This window comes from Trematomus bernacchii, unplaced genomic scaffold (genome assembly GCF_902827165.1).
Source record: "Trematomus bernacchii unplaced genomic scaffold, fTreBer1.1, whole genome shotgun sequence".
NCBI lineage: Eukaryota > Metazoa > Chordata > Actinopteri > Perciformes > Nototheniidae > Trematomus > Trematomus bernacchii.
In genome coordinates this window covers 10076811-10098169 of record NW_022987477.1, presented here as the reverse complement: position 1 = coordinate 10098169, position 21359 = coordinate 10076811, and the positions used below count along the sequence as shown (strand labels likewise).

General features: G+C 47.8%; 1 protein-coding gene across 1 annotated transcript in view; it reads right to left on the bottom strand.

The window, feature by feature from the left end:
- dpp6a (dipeptidyl-peptidase 6a) overlaps window positions 1–21359 on the bottom strand; it is a 194349-nt gene that overhangs the window by 101218 nt on the left and 71772 nt on the right. The gene's annotated exons all lie outside the window — the stretch shown is intronic.

Here is a 21359-nt window from a genome sequence, read left to right as displayed (position 1 = left end):
TCACAGTTTCCTTGATTTATCATGTAATATGCTCTTTTAAAGTCTACAACCATACAGAGAATGTACCTTCATGATCACACACATAATAAACAAAATCATTCCTTTGGAAAAAGGGGAATGTAACTTTTATCCTTACATTTGTGAGTCTGACAAATGTGCATACAGTACATAGTAATCTTTTACAGTCACGGTGCAAGAGAGCAGAAATAAAGCTCCTCATCATCCAGAATGCTGTTCAACTGAAAACTCAACATGTGGAAAACATAGTGGCACTCCAAATTAAAAGTCTGGTTTCAAAAGAGTCTTATTTTAATGTAAAGATTTCTTGATTCAAGTGTATCTATTACTATTACTAATAAAAGTTAACGTTTGGTAAAATAACTCCCTTAAGTAAGTCATTCTAAAACCTGAAAAGTCAAAATTCTATGATTGACAGACAATGTATTTAAATATTGTGGAATTCTTCAGGGCCTCTAATACACTGGTATGGTGCTTTGCACAATGTCAGTGCTTAATAACCTGACCTGGTGAGGTAATTAGAACCCAGAAATTGTTATGCAGTGCTCTCTATCTGCTAGCATATCTAATTGGCCATTAGAGGTGACAAAATTACCATCACAATGGCTTTAATTCAAAATGTGCTGGGGAGAGCAGTTTCAGACATTTTTAGATTGGCATAGCCAAACGGCCCCTCAACAGCTTTTGTCTCCTTGTTTAAAACCATCGGCATATTAACAAGGGTATTAAACAGACTCCTTCATGGAAATCATGTTGATAAACAAAAGAGTGGCCTTTTTTTCACACTGCATTATTGTATCAGTAAGTCAGTTTGGCATCTTAATAAAGATACATTTTAAGAATTGCATTATAAAGTCTGAAATCACTTGACTAAATAATTTCCCAAATTGGGATCAATAAAGTATCTATCCATCTATCCATCTATCTATCTATCTATCTATCTATCTATCTATCTATCTATCTATAAAATGGTTATGGTATGTCAAACGAAAGACAACATAGTATAAAACCAGTGGTCGAAGAGATTCACTCGACTTTCTTTTGTTTTTTGACTTATTTTAACTATATTTTAAACTCAGAGACCTGCATCTTTTTCAGGCACCTTTTCTTCCCATCTTTATTCCGTACCAAATTGCTGATCTGCTCCTTTATCCACACACTCCAAGATACCTGAAGTATCCCCCAGATATACATCTTACCATAACTGCCCTTTTATAAGCCCTCTGCTGAGTTCATCATTTTAGACCTCATCATCCCTCTTTTACCTCTCCAACTCTTTGTTTTCTGCTATTTCAAAGACATAGGGCCATCTATTTGTTTACAGTACCCTAGGCATTATGTCTTCCCTTCAATCTATCTCTTTCTAGCTTTCTCTCATTCTCTTTGCCTTCCATTTCCACTCGCTATGCAGTAGCCCAGGGTACTGTTTTCTCCTCTGATCTATACCTTTCCACAGCAGTATGTCTTATTAATAGTCTTCTGCCCTGGGCACAGCCATAACACAGCCTCACTCCAGGGAAACAGAGGGAATGCCAGGAATTGAGAGAGGGACGAAGACATAGGAGGGGACACACTCAAGTGAGACAGAGAAAGAGAGACGTGAGCAAAATTGCTATGTAATGTCTTTCATGTTTCATTATCAAATCAATCGCCAAATAACCTAAAAAAATAACCTAAAAAAACACGAATCTACCAAATTCTAATTGTATTCCTACAGAGTAACAGTGTCATTTTCACAATGTGTAGTTCTTAAAAGAAATATATACATCGATCCAGAAGAAGAGATTTTGTCTTTGTCTGGTAAATTCATATTACAAATCCATCGATATAAATACAAAGAATCATCTCATGATCTAAACCCCTTTATTTTGAGGTAAAACAACCCCTTATTGTACACAAACAAATGTGTACATGCAACAATATGACAAATATGGTAAATATAAACTAGGAATTTTTTATATTTTTGTAACTTTGTTTGCTATTTTACTGTAGGCTTGATTATGGACCAATATATTTATTCTACTGCATTGTAAGACCATTAGGGAGGCTAGCGCCAGTGAATTAAAAAATATCACCGTTATAGCTCTCAATGAGTTATCTGTCATTACTCTCATATATTATTATATATACAGTAGTAGTCATTCATAAATCCCAAACCATGTGGAAAAAAAATACATCATTGCAACAAATGTGTTTATAGAATTGCTGTAACACAATTATCCAGAAGGCCTCTTGCTGTGAAGGGATGCTCTCAGCCTTTCTGCAGGATTACACAAACGCAGTTAAGCTACGAAATTCTCGGTGATAAGCCTGCTAAAGTGAATTCAAAGGATTGTTAGTCCATTTCACGGCTTGGTTGTGAAAGCCATGTGCAGTAGGCATTATAGGGGTGTGGATTGTACTGGATATTCAGCTGCAGTAGAGAAGTGTCTCTCTAAACATACAGTGCTAGCTACTGCAATAACATTACATCATGCATTTAATGCAATACGCTTATGCTTCTGCATACAAAACTGTGAAACCACAAGTATATCACAAACAAAGACTACGGATAAAGTAGTACTGTTTGCCGATACTATGAAGAGGACAAACAAGAAGAAATAATTCATAATAAATAGTGTGTTTGTGTGTGTACCTTTGTTGCCCGTCTCACCTCTGCAGGTAAATCAAAATTGTGATTTTTAAGCAAGTTCATATCTTACTAATCTTTCATCACTATTATAGTTTTTTGCTATATTACAAATCCATGTCTAAGGCATAACTAATAGTGAAGCTAGGAATTTGGAATGTAAATGATGTATTTTTTACAACGAACAGAAAAAAAATGTTTATGTTGTACTGTAGGCTTGATTATTGGCAAATATATTTTTATTGCATTGTAATTTATAGAATTTAAATACTTTTGCTAATTATAATGTCTCAAACCCCCTTATCCGTTCCCCTCCAAAATGGGGTTTCAGGTACAACTGTAGTCACATAATTGATCACATTTAAGGTTCTCCATTGTGCTACTTTTTTTCAGTGTAAAGGGTTTAAAAAACGGATTACTGTAAGAGTCCTAAACAGGTATGTTTTTATTAGAAACAGTTGTTATAGGCTGATTGGGTCGGTTAGTAAGGAAATAAAAAGGCCTGCTTATACTTTTGTCACGATCTTGATGTTTTGTCACGTTTTTAGTTTTGTATGTCTTGTTATGGGTGTTGTTTTGTGGTTCTGTTCTCCCTGGCCCGTTCTCATTTCATCAAATTCCCCTCCTCGACTCCCCTCCTCGACTCCCATCCTCGAGACTTAGTCCCGCCCACAGGAGATGCGAGCGGAGGAGCCGAGGAGGGGAGCCGAGGAGAGAGGAGGGGAAGCAGCAGGCGGTTAGAGAAATGAGAACTCCTCTCCTTTGAGCGGTCATTTTAAAGAGACGTCCATTAATGATGACAGGAGGCACAGCAGCCCTCTGTCTGATGGACAGATGTGTTCATGACGACTTATATATTTACTTTTAATTCATTCACAGTGCGGTATAATGAGACAATAACAGGCTACAGATGCACGCACACACACACACACACACACACACACACACACACGTATATATATATATATACAATTTCAGAATCAAACAGAGCACTCTCATAATAACGTAACACTATCAGAGACTGGATATATCCCCCCCCCCTCCCCTCTCTGGTCGCTACAATGAGGGAAATAAATGACGGGCCAAAAGTTTTATTTACAAGTATTACAAGTAAGCAGAGGACACCAAACCAACTGAGACCTGTCTGTCCGCTGCATCTACGCACACACTGTACCACAAACACCTACACCACACACACGCACCTACAGCTCCTAAAGCATATAATCAGGCTACAGCCGTTGTGTATTTTATTATGTGAAGCACTAAATGGTTTTAGAAAAATATCGACTTTGTTTGTAGATATCTACTAAACTAAAGCAAATACAGAGAGTAGGCCTGTTATACTGAGTGATATATATTATACACACTGCTCTGCTTTCTGCACGGACCTCACAGCTGTTCTCACTGTAAACATCGCGTCGCGATGAAAGCAGTTAATAAAATAATATCCAGGGGATGCATGCAGAGCTGTCATTGGCTGAGATAAGTCCGGCCGTGCGTCTCGACTCTTTGAAACATCACTGTTGCCGGAAATGCATCCATGAAGGAGCCGTGGAGGACCGTGGAGGACCCATCAGTGTATCCTCGGTTATAGCTCCTCCAGAGAGCCTCCTCGACGCTCGATCCTCGGTCCTCGAAGTGCATTTAGAGAAATGAGATGTCCTTCAACATGGCGCGCTAAAATTCATTTCCGGGTCACTACCGGAGGACCGAGGAGTCGAGGAGGGGGATTTGATGAAATGAGAACGGGCCCCTTTCTCTTGTCTGCCTTCCTGTGTTTTTCCTTCCTGTTGTTAGTTTCCCTGGTGTGTCTGATTGTCTAATTGTGTTCACCTGTTGCCCTTGTGTTTCTGCCTCCCCTGCCCGGCTGTTCCTCGTCTCGTGATTACCCCTCCCTGTATTTAGTCTTGTCTCTTCCTGTGTTCCCCGTCGGTTCATTGTTTGTCTCTCCTGTCTCCCTCCATGTTCGTCACGGTCAGTTTTGTGTGTTTTAACTTGTACTTTCTATGTTTTTCGATTCATGCCATGTTTTTGTTTTTTCAGCTTTTAAATAAAGCTCGCTTTTGTTTATAGACCTTACCTTTTTTGCAGTCTGCTTTTGAGTCCTACCTTTCCGCAATCCGTAACAGTGATCATAACAGAATGAACCGACCAATTATGGACCCAGCGGATATTGAAGATTTTGAATTGGATATGTTCGATCTTGATTTTTCCCTTCAATGTTATTATGCCGAGTGGAGTGGAACCTCGTCAAGAAGGGACAAAGAGGCTATCCTCAAAAAGGCACAAATGGAGGTGTCTAACATGCCATGGTTGAGGAGCTCGTTGCCTGAATGGCTCAGAGTTTTTTCACGTAGCCCTGAGAGCCAGTCTCCATTTTCTGACCCTTTTTTGGGATCCCGCCTGGCGTTTGGAGGTCCACGGAGCCTCCAAAAGACCTCTAAAAAACGCAAGGTCAGGAAGCCAGCTAGTACTCCAGTACCGGCCCACACAGCCATGGTTCCGTGCTCCAGTGCCGGCCCACACAGTCATGGTACCGTGCTCCAGTACCATCCCACACAGCCATGGTTCCGTGTTCCGGTTCCGTGCCCAGCAGCCATGGTCCCTGCTCCAATACCGGCCCATACAGCCATGGTCCCTGCTCCAGAACCGGCCCATACAGCCATGTTTCCGGCTCCAGAACCGGCCCACACAGCCATGATCCAGGTTTCAGTTCCGGTCCCCACAGCCATGGTTCCGGCTCCAGAACCGGCCCATACAGCCATGGTTCCGGCTCCAGAACCGGCCCATACAGCCATGGTCCAGGCCTCTGTTCCGGTCCCAGCTCCAGTTCCAGCCATGGTTCCGGCTCAAGTACCGGACCCAGCAGCCATGGTCCCGACTCCGGCTCCTCGTCACCTGTTGGCTCTCCGGCCGACGCCAGCTCCCCGTGTCCTGTTGGTGTACCGGCCGACTCCAGCACCTCGTCTCCTCTTGGCTCTCCGGCCGACGCCAGCTCCCCGTGTCCTGTTGGTGTACCGGCCGACTCCAGCACCTCGTCTCCTGTCGGCGTACCGGCCGACACCAGCTCCCCGTGTTCTGTCGGCGTACCGACCGTCTCAAGCCCTCTCTCAAGTTCCTTCTCAAGTCCCCTCTCGAGTCTCTTCTCGATTCCCCTCTCAAGTCACCTCTCGAGTCTCCTTTCGAGTCTCCTCTCGAGTCTCCTCTCGAGTCCCCTCTCAAGTTCCTTCTCAGGTCCCCTCTCGAGTTTCCTCTCGAGTCCCCTCTCAAATCACCTCTCAGGTCCTCTCTCAAGTCACCTCTCGAGTTCCCTCTCAAGTCCCCTCTCGAGTCTCTTCTCGAGCTCCCTCTCGAGTTCCCTCTCGAGTTCCCTCTCAAGTCATCTCTCGAGTTCCCTCTCAAGTCACCTCTCAAGTCTCCTCTCGAGTTCATTCTCAAGTCTCCTCTCGAGTCCCCTCTCGAGTTCCTTCTCAGGTCCCCTCTCGAGTCACCTCTCGAGTCCCCTCTCAAGTCCTGCCAACTCCATGTCCTGTCCCGTTGGGGGTCCCGCCGACTACTCTTCTGCCGGGGGTCCTGCCAACCCTATGTCCTGTGCCGTTGGAGGTCCCGCCGACTACTGTTCTGCCGGGGGTCCTGCCAACCCTATGTCCTGTGCCGTTGGAGGTCCCGTCGACTACTGTTCTGCCGGGGGTCCTGCCAACTCCATGTCCTGTGGCGTTGGGGGTTCCGCTGAGGGTCCTGCCAACTCCACGTCCAGTGTCGTTGGGGGTTCTGCTGAGGGTCCTGCCAACTCCATGTCCTGTTTCGTTGGGGGTTCCACCGGATTTCCTGCCAACACCTGATCTTGTCCTGTTGGAGGTCCCGCCGACACCTGCTCCGCCGGATTTCCTGCCAACACCAGATCCTGCCCTGTTGGGGGTCCCGCCGACACGTGCTCCGCCGGGTTTCCTGCCAACACCATATCCTGTCCTGTCTGGGTATAAATAGATGGGCTGTGAAATATAAGTTTATAAAAATGTCAATAGGAGTTTTAATCAAAAAATTCCCCTCTTATTTATAGTAATTTCATTCATGCCTGTTACTGAAAGGAAACTGAAAGAGCATTTTCTCTACTGTTGGAAAGCTTAACTGCACCTAAGAATTTGAAGTTGAACAACTAGATAAATTAGTTTTCAAAAAGGATCATAATAAAAAAAAAATGTATTCATCCTGCAGCTCGGCATTTTGCTTAACCTCTTAAGCCTGTTTTTCAGGTTTCAGGCTCGAAAATGCCACTAACACAACAAAGACTATATCTTCACTTCTAAAAGGGGTAAATTAATAATCTTTTTTCTCAAAGCAAGGTTACATCTGTGAGTTGGATGTAGAAGTGTCAGAATCAATATAGATGTTTTTATTTTAAAGTAAATTCATATGGAACATAGTAAAAACATGTAAATTCTAATCTCCGCCTAAAAAACCCCATTACTTATAGTGAAAACCACCCTTGAATGATGGGTTAGTAGACTAAAAGCTTTAGGACTCCAAACTATAACATATAATAAGTACCCTGTATCAAGATTAGATAGATAGATAGTACTTTATTGAAAAAAATTGGGAAATTGTTGTCGTTACAGCAGCATAAAAGGCATTTTACAATAAAACAAAACTACAAAATATACAAGAATAGAAAGTAAAATAAAATAAAATATTGGTAGATAGAGGTGATTTATTGTACAGTATTATTGCAGTGGGCAGGAATGTTTTCCAGTATCTGTCCTTGTGACAGGGGAGCTGCAGCAGTCTGTTGGAGAAGGAGCTCCGTTGACTGTCCAGCTGCAGGTGGAGAGGATGGGTGGGGTTATCCATGATGGACAACAGCCTGTTCAGTGTCCTCCTCTCCACCACAGCTTCAAAGGGGTCCAGCTTGATGCCGATGACTGACCCAGCTTTCCTGATCAGTTTATTGATCCTGCTGGTGTCACCGTCTCTTATGCTGCCCCCCCAGCAGACCGCAGCAAAGAAGAGTGCACGAGCCACCACAGACTGATAGAAGATCTCCAGCATCTTGCTGCATACGTTGAAGGATCTCAGCTTCCTCAGAAAATAGAGTCGGCTCATCCCCTTCTTGTACACAGCGTCAGTGTTGATCCTCCAGTTCAGCCCATTGTCTAAGTGCACTCCCATGTACTTGTAGACCTCCACAAGTCAAAGTAAAAAAAAAGTCGAAGGATCTCAGCTTCCTCAGAAAATAGAGTCGGCTCATCCCCTTCTTGTACACAGCGTCAGTGTTGATCCTCCAGTTCAGCCCATTGTCTAAGTGCACTCCCAGGTACTTGTAGACCTCCACAAGTCAAAGTAAAAAAAAAGTCAAAGTCAGCTTTATTGTCAATAATTCTACATGTTGTACATCCAGAAATATCGAAATATCGTTTCCCGCAGTCCTACAGTGTGACATATATATATATACATAAAACAAAAAGGGCCTAGATAAGCATGGTATACATTAAACAAAACAAAGGGCCTAGATAACCGGGGTATACAGTTTAAAATGTCAATAATATAATTTAAGTGTTCAAAGTACAGTTTCAGTGCAGCGGAGATGGACAGAAAAGTGAGCTAGGGGGTTAGAGTCCAGGACCATTTGGGGCAGGGGAGAAAGGTCGGAGGCAGGGTGGAGAGTTCAGGGGAGAGATGTCAGAGGGCGGAAGAGATGGAGGGAGGGGAGAGAGTTCAGCATCCTGACCGCCTGGTGGAGGAAGCTGTTGCCCAGCCTGGAGGTGCGTGAGCTGAGGCTGAGGAACCTTCTTCCTGAAGGCAGGAGGCTGAAGAGGCTGTTGGAGGGGTGGGTGGAGTCACCCACAATGCTGAGTGCTTTGCGGGTGAGGCGGGTGTTATATATGTCCTGTAGTGAGGGGAGTGAGGCACCGATGATCCTCTGGGCAGAGTTCACAATGCGCTGCAGGCTCTTGCGGTCGGCAGCGGTGCAGCTTCCGAACCACAGCGTGATACAGCTGCTGAGGATGCTCTCGGTGGCGCCTCGGTAGAAGGACAGCATGATGGGGGGTGATGCTCCGGCTCGCTTGAGCTTTCGGATGAAGTACAGGCGCTGCTGGGCTTTCCTCGCTAGAGCGGTGGTGTTGGGGAGGTCCTCAGTGATGGTGACACCAAGGAATTTGGTGCTGGTCACCTGCGTCACAGCAGCGCCGTTGATGGTCAGGGGGAGTGGGGGTCGACGGTGGGTTCTCCTGAAGTCAACAACTATCTCCTTTGTTTTCTCCAGGTTGAGGAAGAGGTTGTTGTTTTGGCACCACAGGGCCAGCTGGTTCACTTCCTTCCTGTAGTTAGTCTCATCGTTGTTACTGATGAGACCCACCACAGTAGTGTCGTCTGCAAACTTCACGATGTGGTTGGTGCTGAAGGTGGGTTTGCAGTCGTGGGTCAGCAGAGTGAAGAGAAGGGGGCTGAGCACACATCCTTGGGGGGCCCCCGTGCTCAGTATGAGGGTGTCTGAGGTGTTATTGTTGACCCGTACAGCTTGTGGTCTCTCTGTGAGGAAGTCCAGCAACCAGTTGCAGAGAGAGGGGCTGGGGCCCAGGTCTGTAAGTTTTTGTACAAGCTGCTGGGGGATGATGGTGTTGAATGCTGAGCTGAAGTCTATGAATAGCATTCTGACATAAGGGTCCTTAGCCTTAGCCTTAGTGTTAGTGTCCAAGTGTGTGAGGGCTGGGTGGAGAGCGGAGGAGATTGCATCCTCTGTGGACCGTTTAGCTCGGTAGGCAAACTGAAACGGGTCCAGCGATGGGGGGAGGGTGGATTTGATGTGCTTCATGACCAGCCTTTCGAAGCACTTCATGATGGTGGAAGTTAGTGCGACGGGGCGGTAGTCGTTGAAGCCGGATGGAGATGACTTATTTGGCACTGGAATGATGGTGGTTTCCTTGAAGCACGAGGGAACAACAGCCTGGCTCAGGGAGATGTTAAAAATGTCTGTGAAGACATCTGTGAGCTCTTCCGCGCAGTCCTTCAGCACACGACCAGGAATGTTGTCAGGTCCTGCAGCCTTGCGGGGGTTAATCCTCAGCACACACGACCAGGAATGTTGTCAGGTCCTGCAGCCTTGCGGGGGTTAATCCTCAGCAGTGTGCTCCTCACACTGGCTGGTGAAAGACGCAAAGCCTGGTCGTCGGTGGGGGGGGTTGTTTTCTGCGCAGGTGTGTTGTTCTGTGCTTCAAAACGTGCAAAGAAGCCGTTGAGGTTGTTGAGCAGGGAGGTATTACTGTCACAGGTCTGTGGCGGTAGTTTGTAGTCCGTTAGGGTCCTTATGCCCTGCCACAGGCTCCGTGAGTCCCCGCTACCCTTGAAATGTCCTGTAATTTCTCAGGTGTATTCTTGTTTTGCTTTCCTGATGCCACGGGACAGGTCAGCCCTGGCTGCTTTCAGCCCAGCTGGATCTGAGCAGTGTTTGCTAACTGCCACATCCTCTCCTAGAATGCACAGGGGCAGAGGAGGAGATGTCCTCTTCCTCCTGAAATCAATGACCATCTCTCTGGTCTTGGCCACATTCAGAAGCAGATGATTTCTTCCAGTCCACTCAACAAAATCACCCACCAGCGCTCTGTACTCCTCCTCCCGTCCATCCCTTATACACCCTACCACTGCAGAGTCATCCGAAAACTTCTGCAGGTGGCATGACTCTGAGTTGTATTGAAAGTCAGAGGTGTATAAGGTGAACAGGAAAGGAGACAGCACAGTCCCCTGTGGGGCTCCAATACTACCAACCACCACATCAGACAGCACACTGCCCAGCCGGACGTACTGTGGTCTGTCTGTGAGGTAGTTGGTAATCCAGGAGATGGTGGACGAGTTTACCCTCATAGCCTGCAGCTTGTCACTCAGTAGCCGAGGCTGGATCGTGTTGAATGCACTGGAGAAATCAAAAAAGGTGATTCTCACAGTGCAACCCGATCCATTCAGGTATGAGTGAGCACGCTGCAGCAGGTAAATAATGGCATCGTCCACCCCCAGGTGAGGCTGGTAGGCAAATTGCAGAGGGTCAAGGAATGATCTCACCTGCGGTCTGAGATGGGCCAAGACCAGTCTCTCAAGCACCTTCATCACATGAGATGTGAGTGCTACAGGGCGATAGTCATTGAGCCCAGAAGGGGTCGTCTTTTTAGGGACCGGAACTACGCAGGACGTCTTCCACAGCACCGGGATGGTCTCCAGGTGCAGGCTCAGGTTGAACAGATGTTGGAGAACAGGAGACAGCTGGCGGGCACAGGTCCTCAGGACCCTGGGGCTGATACCATCATGGCCAGCAGTCTTGCCTTGGTGGAGTCTTTCCATCTGTCTCTGGACCTGTCCTGTGCTCACAGTGAAGCCGGGGGGGGGGGTCTGAGGCAAGATGAGCAGAGGGGGGGGGGGGGGTCAGCGGCAATGTGAGCAGAGGGGGGGTGCAGAAGCCAGGCTGGGTGGTGGAGGAGAGGTGTGAAGTGGAGGTGGTGAGCAGAGGGGGGATGCTGACGCCAGGCTGAGAGAAGGAGGTGAGGTGAGAAGTGGAGGTGGAGGAGACGGCAGCAGGTGGAGAGCTAAACCTATTGAAGAAGGTGTTCAGCTCGTTGGCCCTCTCCAGGGTGCCCACAGTCAGTCTGTCTCTCCCTTTGAAGCCAGTGATAGCCTTCATCCCAGCCCAGACATCCCTGCTATTGTTCTGCTGGAGCTTATGGCGCGTTTCCACTACACGGCCTCGCTCGGCCTCGCTCGGTATGGCTAGGCCTCGTTAGGACTGGCTCACTTTATGGCGCATTTCCATTACAGTTTAGGAACTGGGGTAGTATCTATAGTAACGCAGTGTAGGCGGAGCCGTGACGTCATCTTCAATGAGAACCCCAGAAAAACAACACAGCCGTTAGCTGTTAGCACTCAGAGCTCACAGCTCCTCATATATGTTCAGAAACTAGACAAAAGTTAAACAAGTACAAACCACAGACTGCCTGTGTCATGGCGAATACAGTCGCTGCTTTATTTATGTCTGTATAGGCCGTTGTTGTGAGTGTGGACGGTCGGAGCATATACTGCGTTAGCTTAGCCAATCTCCATTTAGAAAACACGCATTTTAAAAGGTTGTTCGCCTGCCGTCTGTCTGCAGACTTGACAAAGCATTAATTCATGGTTTTTACTAACCGGTATCAGGCCCCGGCTCCACGGGGACGAAAATGGGTTGAATCCGCATATTTCTCATGCGTATAGCCCTCTAAGCTCGACGACGCCGTAAGTGAAACGTAGAAACAGACCCCGCAAACGACAACGGGTCCAAAGGTGGATAGATCTGGGAACGGAGCGCTCTGGGGGGTCCAACGGGGCCGTGGAGTCGCCTATACGGTCATTCGTTTTCATAGCCCCGCCTCTCCCCACCTCTGTGATGCAGCGGGAGCAAAACACACACTTCAAGTCAGATCATCACCCTTAGCTATTTTAATTACCTCTCAAACTACCTAAACTAGTTATAAATATGTTCATTTTTACTGTCGGGTCACTCATTACAGGATCAGCTGCTGCATGAGACAGACACTGCCAGAAGAGAGGAAAAAGAGACAGGCTCCGTGTATTTGATGATTATATATCATTATATCGTCATTATTCATTTTTTTTAAAGCTCAATAAATAACAATGAAGACCTTTGACCGGCACTTTTATAATTTTGTCCGGAAGATTTAAACTTTAACAGACGCTGACCGGCGAAAAACTCTGCCCGGTTCCGTCGGCCCCCACCACGGAGAATAAACAGAACTGCAGCCATGACAACCATTCTTCTTCGCTGCTTTTGTGGAGGAAGTTGCTGCTTTTGTGGAGGAAGTTACAGCGCCACGTACAGGCTCGGCGTATGTACTGCAGTTTTTCCAGCGGTTGGATCTAAACGGAGCTGTCTTGTGTGGGAAGACACTATCCGGTGTATATTGCGTGTGGGCGGAAGCTTTTTGGCGATTGCGTTTGCGTTAATCCTATGCGTTTTGCCGTATGTGCTCCCGTGGGGCCGGGACCTTAACCTCTTAAGCCCTGAGCCTGTTTTTCAGGTCTCAGGCTCGAAAATGACATTCCCAGAACAAATGACCATATCTTCCCTTCTAAAAGGGTTAAATTAATAATCTTTATTCTCAAAGTAATGATAAACCTGTGAGTTGGATGTAGAAAAGTCAGAATCAATATAGATGTTTTTTATTTTAAAGAAAATTCAGATTTTACATAGTAAAAAACTGTAAATTATAGTGTCCGTCCAAAAATTCTTTTTCACTTATAGTGAAAACTACCCTTGGATGATGTAGACTAAAAGCTTTAGGAATCCAAAGTACAACATATAATAAGTACCCTGTATCAAGATTGATGCAAAACAAGTGAAATTTGACCTTTTTAGAGAGATTTAGCCAAAAAACCCCACTTCTGGGGTCATTTGGGTGGATTTGACCTATCTCTGGCCCCCCTTGCTCGATTTTGATGAATGAAATCTCTTTATAACCGCTAGAGCCAATGGAATCGAGGGAAAGTTCTATATACACCAAAACGTTAACAAATAAGGAGTGAGAGTGACGCGTAACCAAAACCGGAAGCTGCATACACTCTGGTGGCTACCATTAGCAGCTAACTTTTCCGTTCCGATTTTTACATAAAAATGGAATTATGGATTATAAATAATTTGGATCAACAGTTGTAGCATTTTTTTTCTTTTCGTTTTAATGCCATTGAACACGTCTTTTGACCTAATTGACAGCTACGGTGAGACGATCTGCCGTAAATGCTCCGTAAAGGTACGTGTTGTGTCTGTCTGTGTTTGCTTCCCCTGTCGCAAGTTCGGATCGCTGAGTGATGATACTATACCTAAATAATCTGTGGAGTCTCAGCTTTAATCGGATATATTGTATGTGCAACTACGATAAGTAATAAGGGTATCTTTATCTTGAATTGTGTGCCAAAGTCAGTTTGCATTTTTTCGCTCAGGGGTCATTTAGACGCTTCTTATGAGACTTGTGTTTTGTTTTGGTATAAATGGTTCATATCTTCAGTTAGCTGAGATTCTTCCCGTTAATCTGGTGCTACACATTAATAGTTTCATAAATGTTAAGAAGCCCTGAGACATTGTCTCGAAAATAAAACGGTGGGAGGGGTCCAATGGGGGGGCCGCCGTGCTTAAGAGGTTAAGAGGTTAAAGCTGGGACATTGACATCAACATCAAGGTCAGGGAAATTCCCAGCCTCAAAATCTGAATTCCTCTTCCATATATGACTATAAAAAACAGAGGTTTCAGTTGGCTAAGGTGAAACAAAAGTTGCCAAAACCAATACATTAATTTCTATTTTGGACTGCAGAGCCCACCATGACAGTATATCATGCTTCAATGCTCATTGTCATGCACACAGCTCAGTTTTTATTAGTAATTATAGAAAAAATAGAGCCCAAGATGACCAGCACATGCTGATGATCCCCACAGGTTCAGCAACAATTACACAGGCATAGCAAGAAGAGCCATGCAAGGTAATGATGTAACAATATTGAACAGCTCCAAGATTTGCTGGGAAAAAAAGTGTATGCCCCAGTAATAAAGGATTATAAAACAAGCAATAACCAAGAAAAATTACTTTTAGATATATAGTACAGCAATTATGTGGCATATAGCATATTTATGTGTATTTGCCCATGCACTTGACTATGAGTACAATGAAGTGACTGGGAGTATCTTATATACATGGCCAAGGACTCCATGTATGTCAGATAATGTCTAAGTGTGGGTTCATTTCAAAGGGTGATCAGCATTCTATGTTGTGAATAGAAAGCACCTTTTTCAATGAAGATTTTTGTATTTAAATTCCTCTACAATATAATGAAGCTATACAAGCCACGTTTAGCACCAGTTTGCATATGTTTGCAATATCTGTACTCAAAAGAAAATATTCCCAAATATTTGCTTTATTATGACAATAACATAACATTTTGAAGCCTGGAACCTTGTGAATTGTTAGGAAAACACTATTTGTCTGGTGCATTCAGACCATTTCCTCATACTATATGGCCATTGAGTAGTGTAACCTGTAACCTCAATTTGCAATTAATCTTTAAGTCATTGTGTCATCGAATTGACTCACTGCCTCTGAAGTGATGGTCATTTTATCAGTGTCTGCCAGCTGTTCATATTCTCCTCATAAATCCACAATCTCTTTTGCTCCTTGAGTCGCAGGCACAGTCCTTGTATGCTCTAGCTCCCTTTTTTCCTTGAGTGTGTAAGTATGGCAGTAGTGCTGTGTATCCTTGGGCTTGCAAACCAATCAATGAACTTGAAAAAACCTGCCTAATGTAGGAGTTAAGACCATGAGGGAGAGTAGCCAATGAATCAAAACATATCAAAGTTATAGCTCTTAATGAGTGTTACTGTTAGTCATTACTTTCATATATACCGGTAAGTTACTTGTGATTCAAAATTCCCAAACCATGTGGAATAAAAATTACGCGTATCACAAACAAATGTCTTATAATAGAATATAAGGGTGTGAATTGTACTGGATATTCAGCTGCAGTAGAGAAGTGTCTGTCTAAACATACAGTGCTAGCTACCGGAGAAATGTTACATGATGCATTTACGCTTATGCTTCTGCACACAAACCTGTGAAACCACAACTATATCACAATCAAAGCACTGTTTGCAGATACTATAAAGAGGACAAAACAAGAGAAACCCTTGTGTGTGTTGTGTGTGTTGTGTGTGTGTGTGTGTTTGTGTGTGTGTGTGTATACTTTTGTCTCTACTCTGCAGATAGACACAGACAGCAGAATTGTGCTTTTATAGCAGGTTTATATGGGACTCTAGTGCTATGAGACTTAACTGGCAGTCTCATAGATAGTATTCTTTAATACTAGTATGAGAAAATAGAAGTATTCAGTGGTAAACCAAATAACAACAAAAAGCATAATTATCTAACTGGCAGATTAGCTGATAAACTGATTTTACCCTGCAAGCTGTCATCATCAGCAATAATACTAGCTTGCTGTCTTTAAATAAATGTGCCATTTTAGGCTGTCTATAGCCGAGTAAACTAGTCAACTTTAAGGGGAAAGGCCAATCAAGGTTTAACAATCTTTCTGTATATTAAAATAATGAAAAACATAAGTAAAAGCTGACAGCATGCTTCTGTTAAAAGACTATTGTCTAACTCCAAAGCATCAGCCGTGCCTCCAGTAAAGTGGGCCATCTCACAAGGGGATATTGGCACCAACTGCTTAAAAATAATGTTAATGTTTTACAAAAGACGATCATCTGTGACATTGAACGCTCACTGGATTCTAGCAGTTATTATATATGCTAACTTGATATGTTTAATTCATAAGAAAAATAACTCAATTTATAAATGGCACTCACATCATTACTCATGTTGTGTCATGGGAGCAGAGCTATAAAAAGTCAATAATGGAGATACTGTGAGATTGTTAATCAAGTGGCTGCTTTACCTGTACATTAGAGATGAGCGATTCTGCATAATTTAGAAATAAGTTAATGCTTTGACTAGCTACCTATAGCTTCCAATCGGACAAACTGCTTTAAAATGGCTCCCTCTTCACCATATTTAACAAATATAATTGAGACAAGGGGCATCTCTTGGAGGTGCAAACAAAAGGAACATGGCCAAAAAAAACGCATTGTGTCCCAACATGCCGACTTTACCTTTGTGCTGTTAGAATGATGTTGATACTGTGTCTGTTCAATTAAGATAGAGTGGTAAAAAGTGGCAAATCGTAGATATCACTGCTGTCTGATAACGGGGGGTTACGTATTGTAACCCTAGTTATATAAGCACAGGCGGAGCCCTCTACTGGACTCTATGGGTACTACCTTATCCCGCGTGCATTCTCCCACTGAGACTTCTATAGACGTAGCCGGCCCAGGGCGGGCCTACCTGAATGCGCGCGCATCACACCGTATAAAATGAGGCCTCGCCTCCTGACTATCATCCTATACCTCTCTTCAGCGAGCGGAATAGAACAGACAGTGCCCTGAGTAGAGGGCTCCGCCTGTGCTTATATAACTAGGGTTACAATACGTAACCCCCCGTTATATCTCTCACAGGCTCCGCCCTCTACTGGACTCTATGGGAAACAGTGGGTGGAGCCCTGATGTATACGCGCACTGTCTTCCAACACCATTCCACCCTACTGCCCCTGACCGTTTTTTCTGGTCAGCAGCTGCTGCCCCACACTCTCCCTTAACCCGGTTGAGACCGAGGATAAATCTGGGCTGCGGCTGACAGAGCACACCCTGCTGCGCTTACCTCGCAGAAAGTGTGCTCAAAAAACAGTGCCGGGGGACCCCCCCCCCCCCCCGCCCATAGACGGATGGGGAGAGCCCCCTCGGCCCTGTATGGGCTTACTACGCACCTGCCTTCCTGAATCCCTAAGGATAACAGGGAGAGCGCCAGCGCCCATGCCTCACACTCAAGCACTGACCCCGTGCAGAGTGTGAGAGGACTAAAAATGTGGGGGGGCAGCCCCTCCGCCCCGTAACGGGCCAGCGCGCCCCTTGCCTATCCCGGGACCCTCAGAGGGCCCAGGAAAGGCGAAGGCGCATCACGTCCGGGGAGGGGGTCAGATGCCAACTGACCCACAACCCCCCCCCCCCTACAAATCCTGTGTTGCCCCAGCAAGCACAGACGAGGAGAAAGAGCCAGACATGTCCAAGAGATAAAACCTTATAAAGGGGCCTGGCGTCGACCAAGACGTCGCTGTGCATATATCCTCCACACTGTTGTATAAGGCTGTTGACACAGCTACAGCCCGTGTGGAGTGCGCACGAATCCCCGTGGGGCAGGCTCTCCCTGCCTGTCCGTAGGCATGTGCAATGCACTCGCAGAGCCAGCCTGCCAGGCGTTTCTTGGACAGAGCTTTCCCGATCACCCCCGCCCCCGAAGCACACGAACAGCTGTTCGGTGCGTCTAAGGGCAGCCGTGTGCTCCACATAACATGCTAGCGCACGCACCGGGCAGAGGAGGTGCAGTTTAGCCTCCCTGGCCCCCCATGGGGGGGAGACTAAAACCCCCTAACTGAATAGCCCTCGACCTGAACGCACTCCTTAGGTCCTTAGGCACAAAGGAGGGGTTCGGTCTAAGTGTCGCGCCACTCCGGCCACCCCGAACTAGTAAACAACTCGGGTGCACCGACAGAGCAGTTAACTCGGACACTCTTTTGGCTGACGTTAAGGCAAGAAGCAAAGCTGTTTTCCACGACAATGCTTTCAGAGGGGAGAGCTCCAGAGGCTCAATGGTCTCGAGCACTAGGGGCAGGTCCCACTGCGGGGTGGAGACGTGCACTAAAGGGCGCAGTCTCCTAACCCCCTGTAAAAACCGCGACATCAGTGGTTGATTAAAGGCTGACCTGCCACCAAATCCCTCATGACAGGACGAGATGGCTGCTGCATACACTTTCACTGTGAAATGCGCCAGCCCTCTGTCCACCAGTAAGTGTAAGAAGGATAAAATAGAGCCCAACTCACAAGATAGGGGCTCTATTCCCCGCTCCTCACACCAATGCTGGAATCTCAGCCACTTTGGCCTGTAACAGGCTGTGGTGGATTCTGCTCTAGCTGCCTGGATAGACTGAATAACGCTGTCAGACAATCCACCCTGTCTCAGCCTGTCCCTCTCAGGAGCCAAGCCTGAAGAGGACGGCCCAGAGTGGGTAACGCCCCGATTGCATCTGCCCCTTGAGACATCGCCCCCCAGAACTGGGGGATCGCCCAGGGCTGGCCCACCTTCATCTGTGTCATTTCTGAGTACCACGGAGCCCCGACGCGATTCGGTGCTACCAGAATGACTGCCAGACGTTCTCGCCTCACTCTCCCCAGGAGAGGGAGAATGAGACGCAGCGGTGGAAAGGCGTATAGCAGCTTCCTTGGCCATGGCTCGTGTGCAAACGCGTCCACCCCCAAGGGCGGGTCGTCGCTCAGGGCCATGGAGAACCACAGGGCATAGTGGCTGTTGCGCCGGCTGGCGAACAGGTCCACTTCTGCTCTCCCGAACTGGGCCCAGATCTGCTTCACCACCTCCGGGAGAAGCACTCGCCTGGCAGGGGGCCGCCCCTCGACCTGAGGTCGGCCCCTCTGTTCTCCAGTCCCGGGACATGGAGGGCTCTCAGAGATAACACCACCTCTGAGGCCCATCACCACAGCTCCTCCGCTGTGGTCAACAAGGAGGCGGAGCGGACTCCGCCCTGCCTGTTGATATAAGCCACTGTGATGCTGTTGTCGCACCTGACCATTACATGTCTCCCCTGAATTAGGGGCATGAAATGCCGGAGGACTAACACTACTGCCCGTAGCTCTAGGAGGTTGCTGTGTCGAAACTCTGTCAGAGCCCAGCGCCCACCTATAGCTCTCTTCAGGCAGGTCCCTCCCCATCCTGTTCCGGACGCATCCGTGAACACTGTGATGTAGGAGGTCACCCGTCCCAGTGGAGACCCCCTCCGGAGGTGGTCCGGAGACCCCCAAAACCGGAGGTTGCCCCCACTGAGGGGGGGAGGGATGGTCACCAGCCGTCGTTTGTGCCTCCAAACGCAGGCTGGGGAACCACCTCTGCAGGCGGCGCATATGTAGTAACCGGCGGGACCACCATGTGAGCAGCCGCCATGAGACCCAGAGTCTGCATGACAGTTAAAGCTGTCACTGTTGCCCCCTGTCGCAGCCTGTGCACCGTCCTGAGACGGGGCACTTTGGAAAACAGCATTAACCAGAGTTTTACAGGCGTAGTGTATTTTACTAAGGCCCCTGAACGCACCGCCACGCGCCTCTTTACAAGTGCGGGCGTTGCTATAATGCAGCCCCTATCACTATAGTAAACAGCATTATTTGGAGTCTTAGCTTCAGGCATAGAATGTTTTCTAACAGAAAAACATCGGCCATAATGTCCCTGTACCCGCACCGCACTATAACAGTGCTGCCTGCGGTTTATCACTCTCATCTGCACACTCCCACTAGCTTCCTCCCTAACGGGAGCTATAGCTGGGGCGGCGAGTGGGGAATTTGTACAGTCATCAACATGTGCAAGTGTATTGTGGAAACAAAGGACACTCAGACTTGGATACAGATCAACACCATCTTTATTTTTTAAAGGTTTTAACGGGGATCTGGGCATTAAACAGTAGAGGGAATCTCTCCCCCCACCGAGGCGCTACCTCCCCCCGCGAGACGACTCCGCGAAGATGGAGCTCCCGACCCGGGTACTCTCTGCTGTTGCGGAGCCTGCCTCAGTCGGGCAGCCCTTCCCCGTGACCGCCGGTATGCCGGAGCCACGGGGTGGGCCGTAGAGGTGGAGGGCGCCGCAGCCCTGTGCCGGCGCCTCTCCCTTCGCTTCACTGTCGCACTACGCTCCCTCCCCTGCATGGCAACGCGAGGGGGGGCACATAGCGGGCCCTGAGGAGGAGCCGGTGGTAGCACGTGGCTAAGCTGGACTCTCTCCTCCTCAAGGCGGCTGAAGCGCTGGGTGACCGAGGAGACCGACCCAAAGAGCCCCTCCGTGGACACGGGGGCTCCGAGGAGATCCTCTCGGTCCTTTTTAGATAGGGCAGTGAGTCCTAGCCACACGTGACGAGACGCCACTGTGGCTAGGGAAATCACCCGCCCTGCTGCGGCGGCCACGCCACAAATCAGATTATTCATCTGACCCACAGCGCGGTCCGAATAACCGCTCTCGTCCTGAGGCGAGAGGGCGGGGGCGTCTGCCTGAGGGGTGATCAGGGAGACGCCCAAAACGCCAAGATTATTGGCCGCAGCCGCCATCTGCGTACCGAGCTTGAACATCTTATCCAGATATTCCAAGGTATCTCGGTCCCGGGGCAGCGGGGGCAGAGGACGTATGCCCTCCGCCCAACTAGCAGCCCGCGGAAGCAGATGGGCCGCCAGGCTCACATCGAGGGGGGGCACACCTGGACATGTCGTGTCCAAGCGATCCACCACCTTAATGATATCCGCCATGGCGGCTACCGGGGCCTTCGTTTTTAATGGCTGCTGCCATGTCACCTCCACACACCGCCATACCTCTGGCAGCTGGGGCGAAACGAAGGTTGGCTGCGCCGGATGCACCGGGCCATAAACCCCCGCTCTCAGGCGGTTTACAGGCCTCGGTGGCAGCGGTGAGGGGAGCGGTAAGCCTACACGCTCCACCGCCAGAGTCATCACCGCCGGGAAATCCCTCCGCGCAGACCTGAGAGCTGGACCTCCGGTCAGCGAGGCGTCCTCCTTATCCTCCATCGGAACCGAGCCCGCCTGGTCCCATGGAAGAGAGGACCGGAACGACGTCCCCTCGCTCCCCGAATCGCCCACGTTCACGACGTCGAGCTCCCGATCCTCCGACTCCTGCGGGGTAGCCCTCGCTAGGGAGTGCTGCCCACGATGCTCCCGTATGAACCGCGGGATCATCTGGCAACCTGGGCATGCCGGCGTCGGGCCCATATTATCCACCGCGTGGTCAGGCCCCAAACACGTAAAGCAGAAGGGGTGCGGATCAGCCCCTGCGATGAGATTCGGGCATTTCGGGCATTTCGGGCAGGTCCTGAGGTCAAGTCTTACTGACTCCATGCTCTCACACTTTCCCCTTTTCCTAACGTCTCAAGCTCGTGGAATCACTTCCGCTGCTGAAGAAAAAAAGGATGATAGTCAGGAGGCGAGGCCTCCTTTTATACGGTGTGATGCGCGCGCATTCAG